General features: G+C 37.9%; 1 long non-coding RNA gene across 1 annotated transcript; it reads right to left on the bottom strand.

The window, feature by feature from the left end:
• Nucleotides 1–550: 550 nt before the first annotated feature.
• Nucleotides 551–1,693, bottom strand: LOC118504826. Its single transcript, XR_004905349.1, has 3 exons — nucleotides 1,328–1,693; nucleotides 933–1,267; nucleotides 551–861 (listed from the first exon to the last, which is right to left on the bottom strand). It is a non-coding gene; the product is annotated as an uncharacterized LOC118504826 (long non-coding RNA).
• Nucleotides 1,694–12,524: the final 10,831 nt, after the last annotated feature.

The following is a 12,524-nucleotide window of genomic DNA, read 5'->3' as shown; positions in this document are numbered from 1 at the left end:
TCCCGAAGTGTTTTTAGTTCTTCAATTTCTTCCACATGGTTTTCGACATGATTTTATTGTCAAGACGGTAGGTTTTGTCGAAAAATGTATATAACAAAATGAAACACTTTGTACAAAATATGCCGTTCGCATCGCAAAGTGAATAGGCGAGCCCTGTATCGTTGATCGCTGATTTTTGGTCTGGCTGCGCATGGAGAAGGGGTAAGAGTTCATGCGTGATGCGATTAGAAGAGGGGAGAGGTTGACGAAGCCAATCGGCTTCGTTCTATTCACTGTGTGATTGTTGATCCAAATTTGTTCTCCGCCAATAAATGTTGCGGAAAATTTTATAAGGTTTCAAGTCGTGCGATTTGTTTTGAGCAATTTGTGCAGGCAATGATTTCGTCAATAAAACAGGATGCGGATCTTTCGATCGTCATAGGGATCGGCTCATGATATGCCTTCAAATACCGTTACTACATTAACCTTCACAACGACCATGTTCCGGACAAAAATGGGGACGACACTGGAGCATTTCTTTGCCTGGTTCAGCTGCGCAATATGTACGTGATGCATTTTGCTCGTTCATGTTTTTATTAGTAAGTAAAAGCCGTAATTCTATAACCTATATAGTACCCTTTTCTGTATTAACATGTAAAGTAACCATTTTATATTTACATCTTGTATTTCTAGCACCTAACACTATCGCACTGAGCGGCCGGGATGGGCCTCCGGCTCGAAGGGAACAATCGACACCAACAGGAGATCGACTACACTGTGTGAACCATCCTGTCCAGTGCAACCAGGCAACACAACATTTCTCTTCAGCAACAGCACCATCATAATCCGCGCTAGAAGCAACTCCAACTTGTTGTCGGGAGACTAAAAGATGCAAAATTGATCTTAAATAAAAGCAAACCAATTTGTGTAGAATGATGATTGATCAAACTTACTGTTAATGGAAGGCACTTTATACACAGAAGCACGGTAGGAAGAACTGAACGGAAAAAGAATAGCCGATGCTGATTGCTGGCAAGCCGCCGGTAACGTAATGACCAATTTGGAACCCGTGATCGAGCAGAGTCAGTGTTCAAGGTCAAGCACGATCCCGACATACGATATGCATTCTCCAATACCCATGGCCAGGTTCTCCTACGAGGTACAGCTCACCCGCTAACTGTAAATGCACAATCCGTTGATATCCTTATCACCGCATAGTTGTCGTGAACCTTTTCCCGCTCCGTCTTCCGTGCCAACACCTCCCAACGTTCACCATGGCGCTGCAGAACTAAAAGGCAAAAAAAACTATAAGCCAGATATCTGGGATAAAAGCATATAATTATATAACCTGATGAGATGCACTCATCGTCTTTGTAGAGCAAACAGATTTTTGAATCTGAAAAATAAGAAAATTTCAACCAATACAAGCCATTCCAGCGTCTAGTACGACTGTAGCACTGCTTCTTTTTTTCTTCTTAACTACACCATGATCTGCTACGCGCAAGCGTACCACGCTCTAATTTATATTACGTGTACTTCATTCCAGCTCTGAGCAAGTCTGGTGGTTCAGTCTTCAGGCTGAGGTATACATGCACACGGCATTCTGTTTCTAATCTTACTCTCACTCATCCGTTTCAGCACAATGAAAAAGTTTCACACGCACAGATTACAGCTGATAAACAACACACTCGACGCCCGCCCCTTCCAACCTTGCAGCGAAAGTACCGTTGTTTACACACAAACATACCACCACACAACGCGAAGAGTCTATGGACATGTAGAGAAGCAAAGCAAAATCAGGAGAGAAAAGAGCAAATACAAGAATAGGGGAACTCCCGAAAACACATGACGAGACACGACAATACACAATACATTGACAAAAACTTATCCTCGAATATTTGTTTACATTTGGCATGGCTATCCTCAAAATTTATCGAAACATAGATTTTTCGAGGATAGTGAACTTTTGTTTATTTACATTCGATGAACATGGTTCTGGTTCATTTTATGACAGGGTTCATTCAAAATGTAAACAAACAGAATCAAGACAAAAACAAATTATCCTCGAAATAATTTGGAGTTTCGTAAATCTTTTCAAGGAAATTTCGTTAACGAAGGTATTTACCAAAACATTTACGAAAACAAGGGGTATAGATAACTTGGGAAACCTTCCGTCTCCTAAACATACGCCATAATTCCTTCCGAAAGCCTTCCGTGGATGTAAATCCGTTGTGATAACCGTCCGCCATCCGGTTTTCATTCGATGAACATGGTTCCGGTTGATTTTATGAGCAGGGTTCATTCAAAATGTAAACAAACAGAATCCAAACATAAACAAGTTATCCTCGAAATAGTTTGGAATTTCGTAAATCTGTTCGAAGAAATTTCGTAAACGAATATATTTACCAAAACATTTACGAAAACAGGGAGACAAGATAACTTGGGAAATGGTGCGGGTGCTCTGTCAAATCCACCGCAATTCACCTTCTGAATACATACACCTTGTTCTAAATACATACCCCTTGCTCTAGATACATACACCTTGGTTGTGCCTGGGCAGTTATGTCACTATAGCAGTGTCGAGGTGTCATCCGGTGCGCGTGGCACTATGTGCAAAGTGCGCTCTCTCTTTGTTTGGTTAAAAAGGGCGTAAAATTGTGCTCGATCCACCAGATATTATGCACAATGGAGGTAAAATCGCAAGTTTTACTGTACAAAATTGAAAACGGCTCCAAAATCGGTGAAATAACGGGTATATAAGTGGCCCATGGTTCCAGCACATAAGTGCGGTAAGCAGACTCAGATGGACACAGTTTTCCCGGTGATAGTGAACCGATCGGGGCGCGGTTTGTGTTTCAGTTCAGTGATAAATGGCCTAAAGCTTTTAGGACGAAATGTAGCGCGTGTAGGCCACACAAACAACAACAACAGCTGTCAAGGTTGGTTGGTACACAATTTCTCGGGAAATCCCCGATTTCTCGAGTTTGGAAGTGAGTGAAAACGGTCGATAAGGTGGCCAAAATGTTGCGCAAGCCGAAAACGAGGTAAAAATCGGCGAATTAGTGCGAAAGCTACGTGGTCCAAAACGTGCATAACTCGTGTGATGGTGGGGGTGGTGCAGTGTCGGGTGTGTGTTTTTGCGGCCAATTTTGCGCGGATCGGTCTGGAAGCGGTCCTTTCCGGTGTGGTAGTGTGCAATCAATTGATCAGACCCAAAAAAATACGTCTTAAGTAGGCTAAATAAGTGATTAAATGGTGGTGGCAGAAGTGTGTCAGTAGTGTGACAGCACCACCACGTGGCGGATATACCGCGTTTAATGCATAAGTGTAAATAACTTGCTCATTTATGGATCGAATTGAGTGCGGTTTGAATTGTAGTGATGTGAACCGAGTGTGTAATCCGTTTCCGTCGGAAAAACGGTGGAAATTCGGAAATTTATGGAAATTTTTAGTCTGACGGCTTTCCGGCTTCCGAATTTTGACACAAGCAAAAACGGATTCCCATCCGACAAAAATCGCCAGCACCCAAGCGACAAAAAATAAAACTGTTCAAATTGGAAGCAGCTTTTCTGGTAAAATCGGAAGTGTGTTCGGAATAGCTGTTGGTGACTGGGAGGGTTTGCTAGGACATGTTGGAGGTGCTCGACAACTGCTCGAATATGGATGCTGGAGCCAAAAGTGCCAGATATACTTTGGTGTAAGATTATTCGTCACAGCGTCTTTATGAGTGGATTTGAGTTCGCGAAAAGTGCTCGATTGTTTCGAGCGCTGTTTGAATGAATCAAAGCGTTGTGCGAGTGCTGCTTTGTTATTTGAATTGTTCGGTAGCATAAAAAACTGGTCTAAATTGCTCGAATATTCAGACAGGTGCAAATAGTGCATGATATATACTTTGGAGTGTGTGTGTCTACTGGTTCAGAGTGGCTCTAAGAGTAAAATGAAGTGTGCGATAAGTGCTTTATTTTTAAGCACTGTTGGAGTGACACAAATTATCGGTAAGTGCGTGTGTTGTTGTTTGTGATGCTAGGTTGGGCTAGAATAACTGCTCGAAACTGCTCGAATTTGCTGAGGGTGTTAGGTAGTAAGCGTGAAGATGACAAATGTGCTAGGAAGGTGTCAAAACTAATCGTATTGCGGTCAGTGCTTCAACCGCCGCATTTCAGGATTACGACGGATATCGGCATTTGTACGCCAATTGGGAGGTCGGATGGGTCGCTGTATGTAAGTATTGTGGTGATCGTTTTATGTTTTCGCCTTGCTGCTGTTTGTCACACATCAAATTCAAAGCAAAAGTTTTATCGTTCAAGCAGAACACGCAATGTGAACCGTTTGGTTCCTTTTTTGCTGGTTAAAGGTAATGATTATTAGTAAATTGCATATTTTTTTCAAATGCAATGTATCTAACAATTTTTTTATGAATTTTAGATGGATGTGAAGAGTTGGACGGTAAAAGTAACGAACAAATACAGTCAGCGATGGTAAAGGAGATGTTACGGAAGCGTATTACAGGCCTGGGGGTCCAGATGGATGTGATGAATGAGAGAATGGACAAACTCATCGCAATGTCGCAGCAAGGGGAGAAGAGTCAGGTCGTTTCTAATCCTAATCAACCATAGGCACCTAGGCCCACCTCTGACACAACATCGCTGCTGTAAATTATAAGCAACGTGCGGGCGACGCTCTAAATGTAATGATAGGTCTAAGCCTTTTAGTGTATGCAGTGATGGACAAAGACTAAGACCACTCATATACCCGATTTTCAAACGACTGCTTGCGATATTTTTACAATGTATAATATGAATTGTTTGAATTATTATTATTAATATTATTATTATTATTATCCAACAAAACTTTGGCAAAAGCATTCTTAACATCATAAGTTTTGATGTTCATTGTATTTTTTTTTTGCCAATAATTCACAAAACATTGAGCAAAAAAAAACTTTAATGGAGTTATCACAAATTTTGACTCAAATCAATTTAACTTTTTTATAACAAAGCTAGACGATGTGAAGGTTGAAAATACGAAAGAGCGGATGTCCAGGACTATAAAAGAAAAATTTGGTCGTTTTTAGTGTGTGATAAATAGGTTTATGTTATTGTACAAAATGTTTTGGTTATAGTGTCATGAGAGTAACAAAACGATGCTTAAAATCGATTTATCGTTTTATCAAATGATAGAAACGACTTGCTAACATTTGAAACTAAATTTTGCAGAAAAAAATTAAATGATTCATTGAAATTCGACACCATAACCTCAGCTTTACGTTTGTATAACATCAAGTCTGACACTCAGATGATCTCAGACTCTGATGGAGGTCTGATATCAAAAACTGATTTAATTTCCTTTGAAATTCAGTATTTTGAATCACGTAACAAATAATTGAATCTTTCACCGTTCTCATCGCTCTGTCAGCTTATCCATTAGATTGTGGGTGTCAAGGTGGTGATTTGCGGACTTTAATACCTTATGAATGTTAAAATGATTTTAACTTCCCTGAGTTGATTAGAGGCCCATTGTCTTTTCAACACTTTTTCTCCTGGCATTCTCAAACATGTGAAAAATTTATCTTGCTCTTGGATAACACGAGTTAACACATCGGTCGAACACCCGATGACCCAGTAATTCCTGCGACGTCAGCTTATGTTTTGTACGGGACCGCCAACATCGTCGTCAGCTTATGCTTCGCACCGAACTTGCACCAACATCGTTTGCATCGAATGGCTTAGCAACCGAGAAGCTGAATCAGCACCCCCTCCGTTTCCTGTTCCAATCCAATTCCCCCAATCCACATACATGTATCAATAGTTCAAATAAATCACTCTTAATTTGACCAGCAGTAAAACCAGACGTCTTAAGTGTATATCCGCGTCCGAACCTTTATAAGTGTAAAGTACAATTTTTAACTCACGCTCTGCACTGATACTTGTCATGATTTGGGCTTCTGTAAACAACGTTAAATTTAACTTTACTTTGTTTCGGAAACACTAAAAGACCGAAGGCAGAAGTCCGACACAAACAACGATCTTGTCTGGTCGGCAGGCGGTTTCTGAATGTCCAGCCGCGGGGACGTTTTGTATGTATTTTCACTTGACATTTCTAAATCAAGAAATATGCAGATATATACAAACATAAGGTTCTTTAAACTATGGGAGCCTACACTTGTATGAATTTCGTGAACTATCACTTGTGAGCTATTCTCGAAGTAACAAAAATCTATGAGTTTTCGCTCAAATGGGCTTAAATTTTCTTGGCATTTTGTTGAGAATGTTTCTTTCATTATTATCTGTCTGGAATGACAAATTGGAAAAAATAATGACGTAATAGAAATCCTGATCCATATTCTTCCACCATGCTTAGCTTCTTGCTGCCATTTTCATCCTCTACGCCAGTGTGGCGTGGTTTTCTCTTTCAGTTTCTATTGTACTATCACTCTACAATGGAAAAGCAGCATTCCGTCTTCAATTCCCAAATAACTCTTAAGCTTAGCGTAATCTTTAAATTGACTCTACACATTTTGTGACCATCAGTATTTTATGTTCTCATAAACTTGTTGCATTGTCATATCGTTCTTCTGACACTTCCTTACCATTTTAATGTCTATGTGTGAGAAGTACTGCTAGTGTGATTTTCTTTAACGCGCACACGTTCCGTTAGGATGCGGATTTCAATCTGAACTTTATTCCTTGATCCTTACTAGCTATCCTTACTTTTATACTTCTTGCACTACTACTTACATAACGTCTTCTACGCACTATTACTATTAAACATATCTATATATTTGTACATACTTCACCTCCCCCCTTTAGAAGTTTGGCAAACGCCTTTTTTGTGATTTTTTTTTTTGCTATACTAACCTGTTCTTATGCACTATCGAGGTTTTGTTGGTAATTTAATGTCTAATCGTGCAATTTGGGTGAGATACGCTTATTACACTAAAGGGTCCTGTATATTCCGGATCTAATTTCTTGCGATTTTCATTTTTCAGGTAAACTATCTCTCCTTCCATTATATTTAGGGGATTAACGATCTCCTCGGCGTTGTGCTTTCTTTTCCTCTTGTGCTGGGTGATTATTTCCCTAGCCTTCTTGTTTGATTTTTTTAATTTAAACCGCAGTTCATTATAATATTGATCGTAGTTGAAGATAGGATGAATTGATCTTTCATAGTTTTGTTGTGGTAGATTAGCTTTTCTGCCGAACACTAGCTTATACGGGGTAAACAATGTTTCCGAATTTGGTGTTGTGTTGTAAACGAACTCATAATATTTAATCCACGAGTCCCAATCATCGTGGTGTTCGTTAGTGAACGCTCTCAAATACTCATTTAAACATAGGTGGTTACGTTCTAAGTCTCCAATCGACTGGGGATGGTATGCTGTTGCAAATGTGTGCCTAATGTCCAGAATTTTTGCTATTTCCTTCAAAATCTCATTGTTATTCTCCGTCCCCTGATCAGACTTAAGTTCAAGAAACTTTCCGAACGTTAGTATGTAATTTTCAACAATGGCTCGTGCAACTGTGGTGGCTTCCTTGTTAGGTATAGGAATAAGAGTAATATACTTTGTTAAGTCGCATTGGATTGTGACGGCGTATCTATTGTTTGTTTGAGTTTTTGGTAACGGTATCGATTGATACAGCTTCGAATGGTTTGGACGGCGTTGAGGTAATTACAAATTTCTCTTTTGTATGCCTAAGTACTTTGTTTTGTTTGCATTTATCACATTGTTTTACATAGTTCTTTATATCTTCCTTCATTGTTTTTCCATTTAAATTTATCTCTGATTTTAAGGTATAGCCGATACTGTCCTATATGCCCTCCCGAAGGTGGGGTATGATAGTTTTCTATAATTTTTAATGCTTGTTTGGGATCCGTGATCCATTTTGGTGGATCGAATGTTATTATTTCTGAACCGGAGATGTTCAGTTGGCCCTGTTGGCGATTTCCTTAAAGGTTTCTATAGAAAAATAACTAAATATTATATCATGTATTGAAATTGCAAGCTTGTTTCTTTTAAAGACCTTAACAACTTTACACAGTTGTAGAAGAGCATTCTCTAGAGATTGACTTCCATTTAAGCTGGTTTTATTGCAAATCGGCACTATTGCGCATCCTAGTACTTTGTTATAACTATGATTCTACAAACATAGCTGGATGCTATGCCTTTGGATTATTGATTTAATTTTTAAAACCTTAATCACTTTTGTAGGGCTGTCGCTATACCAGACTACAGGATTTAGTACTTCTCCTGGAATATTTTTATCTAGAGGCAGTGGTTTACTTTGAATTTTTATCATAGCCTGTGTATTAACTGCTAATATTTTGATCTCGTCGTCGTTTACCCCACTTTGTTCAGGTTCTTTGCCTGAACGCTTTAAGTCGTTAGTACTGACTATGATGCTGGATAGCGCATCGGCTCCTACATTCGTTTTTCCAGGGACGTATTCAATGTCGAATTCAAACTCTTCTAGATCAAGCCTCATACGCGTAAGCTTGGACGTTGGGTTTTTCATATTAAATAGATAGATCAATGGTCTATGATCGGTTCTGATTGTAAATTTTCTTCCGAAAATGTATGGCTTGTAGTAGTTGACTGCCCAATGGATGTCTGTCGGTTATTTTTCAATCGTTGGATTTGACTTTTCACCCTTACTAAAAGTTTTGCTGGCAAATGCTATGGGCAGATCGTTACCGTTGGTTATTTGGGAAAGTAAAGCACCACACGCATTTTCAGATGCGTCTATGGTTATGAAAAATTCTTTTGTAAAATCTGGGTATTTTAAAATGGATGAAGATAATAATATTTTTCTAAGTGTTTCAAATGACTGTTCACATTCCTTTGAGCAGTAAAATACCTTTCCTGTTTTTGTAAGTCATTAAGTGGTTTAGCGATTTGGGCAAAATTACGTACGAGTTTACGGTAATAGTTGCAAAATGCCACAAATCTCCTAACCTCGTCTGCATTTTTGGAAGTGGGGTAGTTTCTTATAACATTGTATTTGGATTCGTCAGGATATATTCCTTTTTCAGTTATTTTATGACCTAAGTAGACTACTTCACTTATGAAAAATTTACATTTTTCTGGGTTTAATTTGAGATTATACTTTCGCAATCTATCAAATACCTTGTTGAAATTATTTAAGTGATGGTTAACCGAGCAACCAGTAATAATAATATCATCGATATAGACAAAGGATGTTTCTGGGGTTAGTCCTGTAATAGCTGTGGTAATCATCCTCTGAAAACTATTTGGACTTGTGTTGAGATCAAATGGCAGGCTTTTGAATTGATAATGCCCCGAGGGGGTTGAAAATGCAGTGTATTTTCTTGAACTATTTTCGAGTTGTATTTGATGGAACCCGGACATTAGATCCAACGTACTAAAATATTTTGCTCTACCCAGTTCATTTAGAATGCTGTCTATTCTAGGCAGTGGAAATTTCTCGAGAATAATCTTCTTACTTAGTTGCCTGTAATCAACAACTAACCTCCACTTTTTGTTTGCATCATTCGATTTTTTTGGAACTAGTAGCACAGGAGAATTATACGGCGATACCGAATCCGGCGATACCGAATGGCATCAACTTGGTTTTGAATTTCTGTTGCTTGAGAGTAAATCTTTTTGTGATTGGGGATGGAAGTTGGTATCTTATCTTTTAATTGTATGCCTTGTTTGTAGAAATCATTATAAGTTATCGGGTCATCTTTTATGCAGAATAAATATGTGTACTTTTCGAGTAATTGTTCCAGATTGTTGCGAATGTATTTAGGTATGCTTTCGATATCTATTTTGCTTAGTAATATGTTCAATCTATCTTTGTTTGTTTCTGTAGGAATATCATAATTTTTTATTAAGTATATTTTCATTGGTTCAATGAGTGGTTTGAATGTGTTGTTGCTAATGAATACGTTTTTTTCAGTCGTATTTATAAATACGACATGAAAAATAAAACATTAATAAAAAAAACATTATCATTAAACATTAACATTAAAATCAAACATTGAAAAAAAAATAAACATTAAAAAAAGTAAACATTTGGTAAGTTTACTGTACGTATAATCTCACTCCTCATTGGAAGCATGAATCCATTATCAATAGTATCCTCTATGGGATGGGAAATAGTAACTCCATCATAATTGAAAGTTATCAGACAATGATCATAATCGATAATACATCTGTGTTTTTTAAGGAAATCTCTGCCAAGAATGCCATCTGCCTTAATATCAATTGTATGAGGCATTAAATGAATTTGATGGTTTACTGAAGCATTGTCAAATGGTATAATTGTGTTTACTGTTCCTAATGTGTTTATGGTGTTGGTTGTTTTACCCGTTAAGCTTATTTTGTTTTGGGTGTATAATGGTTTGTAGGGATTGGTTTTGTCTATTCTGAATAATGATACATCGGCTCCGGTGTCCACAAAAAGACAAATTCTGAGTTGTCCATTTAAATTTTAACTTTAATAAAACTACTAGCCGACAAGTTTATGCAGAATATTGGCAATCTTCTGGAGATTGTTGGCGTTCTTCTAAAAAATGGTGCTGATCGGTCTGTTGTGCACTGTACACATTGCGTTTTTTTGTAATCGTTTGTACGATTTGAATTTTGTGCAAAGAAATTCGAATTTCTTCTGCTTTGGCCTCCATAGTACGAAAATCTGCGATTGAAGCCTCTTTGGGGAAATCTGTTGTATGAAGATCGACCCATATTATTTCTTGTACGTGGGTTATAGTTCGTGTATCAATAACCTTGATTTTGTATCGCCAATATTTGAGTATTGTGGTGTGTATTATATTCATTTTCTAAATATTTTTCTATAGCTTCTGACTCGGTAGAGAAATTGCATGCCTTAAGTATGATTTTAGTTTCGGGGTTGCGAATTTTCTCCGATAATGTTTTAACACTTTCCTTAACTGCCATTTCGTTGGCCACGTTTTCCGGTATTTGTTGTTCTAAATAAATATGTTTCAATTTGGCAGCTAAGGATGCTACTTCTTCACATACAGGTTGTACTTCTGCATGTTAATATTTTTCATCTGGGCTATTATTCTGTCTGAGCTTATATTTTCACAACACCTTTTATTAACGTCGCTTATTAATTCACTGAAGGTGTTTATGTTGGGCGACAATCCTTACCTCGCCTTCCCTGTAAGCCGTGTTTTTAGGAATTTTATGAGTGTGGTTTCCTCGTCAGTTGGGCATATATCTTTTAGAAACATTGCCGAATCTAGAAAATTTTGTAAATGGTCAGCGCGTCCATCAAAAATCTGTTCCAAAGCGGTAGCCGTTATAATGTCGAATTTCGCCATTTTATTTTCTTGCACTAGAAACTCAATACGCTTATTAATTGCAGAAAAAGATCGTTTGCTTCCAAAATTAATGATTTAACTTGTGGTTCGTTAACTGTTTCTTGAATTTCACTTAGATCAGATTTAATAGAGTTATAGATATCTTCTGCCAAAATTTTGTATTGGTTGAGCACACACTTACAAAAAGCTTTGTTTGGAATAAGGAGCTTATTTTTTATATCTACAAGCCGGACGATGTTCTTACTAATGTTTTGTAAGTTTGTTTTGTTTGTTTTGTACACGCAACACCTAATGAGCACTTAACGATATTATATAATTTAGTATGGAGAAAAAACCACGCCGATAACTTTTCGTTTCACCTAATTCTAACCTGTCCCTAATTTATCGCTTACTCATACTATCATAACGCACTACTAACGGTAATTCGCTTTGCGATTATCTGATACGCACTCTTTTTTTTACGCACACGCTTTAACACTTCAACGCTTAATACTCTCTCTCCTTACTGCATTAGTTGATAATTAACAGCAAACTATCACTTCCTATTATTTTCTTATTCGTTGGACATTTGTACAGCAATTATCTGGTACGCATTTTTCTTCTTCTTCTTTCCCTTTTACACATATACTCTTGCACACTTAATGCATCTCGCTTTCGTCCAGGAATTGATATTCATATGAAACGCACGTTTTTTCTGCACTCAGTTTAGCAAATGATGACACTCAGCATTTTAAAGTTGATAACCGCTTGATTTGCGCCGCACGGTTCACCTTCGAAGAGCTGTTAAACTGTTGCTGAGGACGCACTCGTTGGCTTGTAATTTAGTGATCCTCCTTTTCTCCGTTTCGATGGCTTTTTAGGAACGATTTTTGCTATCGTAGTCGTTGGTTGATTCGCTTGGTTGATTCGCAGCTATAGCATGTACAACTATAGCATGTACATGAACCTTGTATTTTCCGGGTTAATGCTCAGTCACAAATTCGTAATTAGCCAATATCAATGCCCAACGGCTTAATCTAGCAACCGCAATTGATGACGCTGCTCTTCAAGGCTTAAATACTTCTTGTACTCCTGCATTGTCCGGTACAAGTTTAAACTTAACTCCGTACATTTATTTGTGGTATTTTTGCACACCGTAAACTACCGTTAGTGCTTCCTTTTGGACTTGTGCATAGTTTTTGTGTGTATGTGTTTTTCAAAATTAATCAGCTTTTTTTGTCTTCCTTTTTCGTGAG

Source organism: Anopheles stephensi, chromosome 2 (genome assembly GCF_013141755.1).
Source record: "Anopheles stephensi strain Indian chromosome 2, UCI_ANSTEP_V1.0, whole genome shotgun sequence".
Taxonomy (NCBI): Eukaryota; Metazoa; Arthropoda; class Insecta; order Diptera; family Culicidae; genus Anopheles; species Anopheles stephensi.
This window is presented reverse-complemented; position numbering and strand designations above follow the sequence as displayed.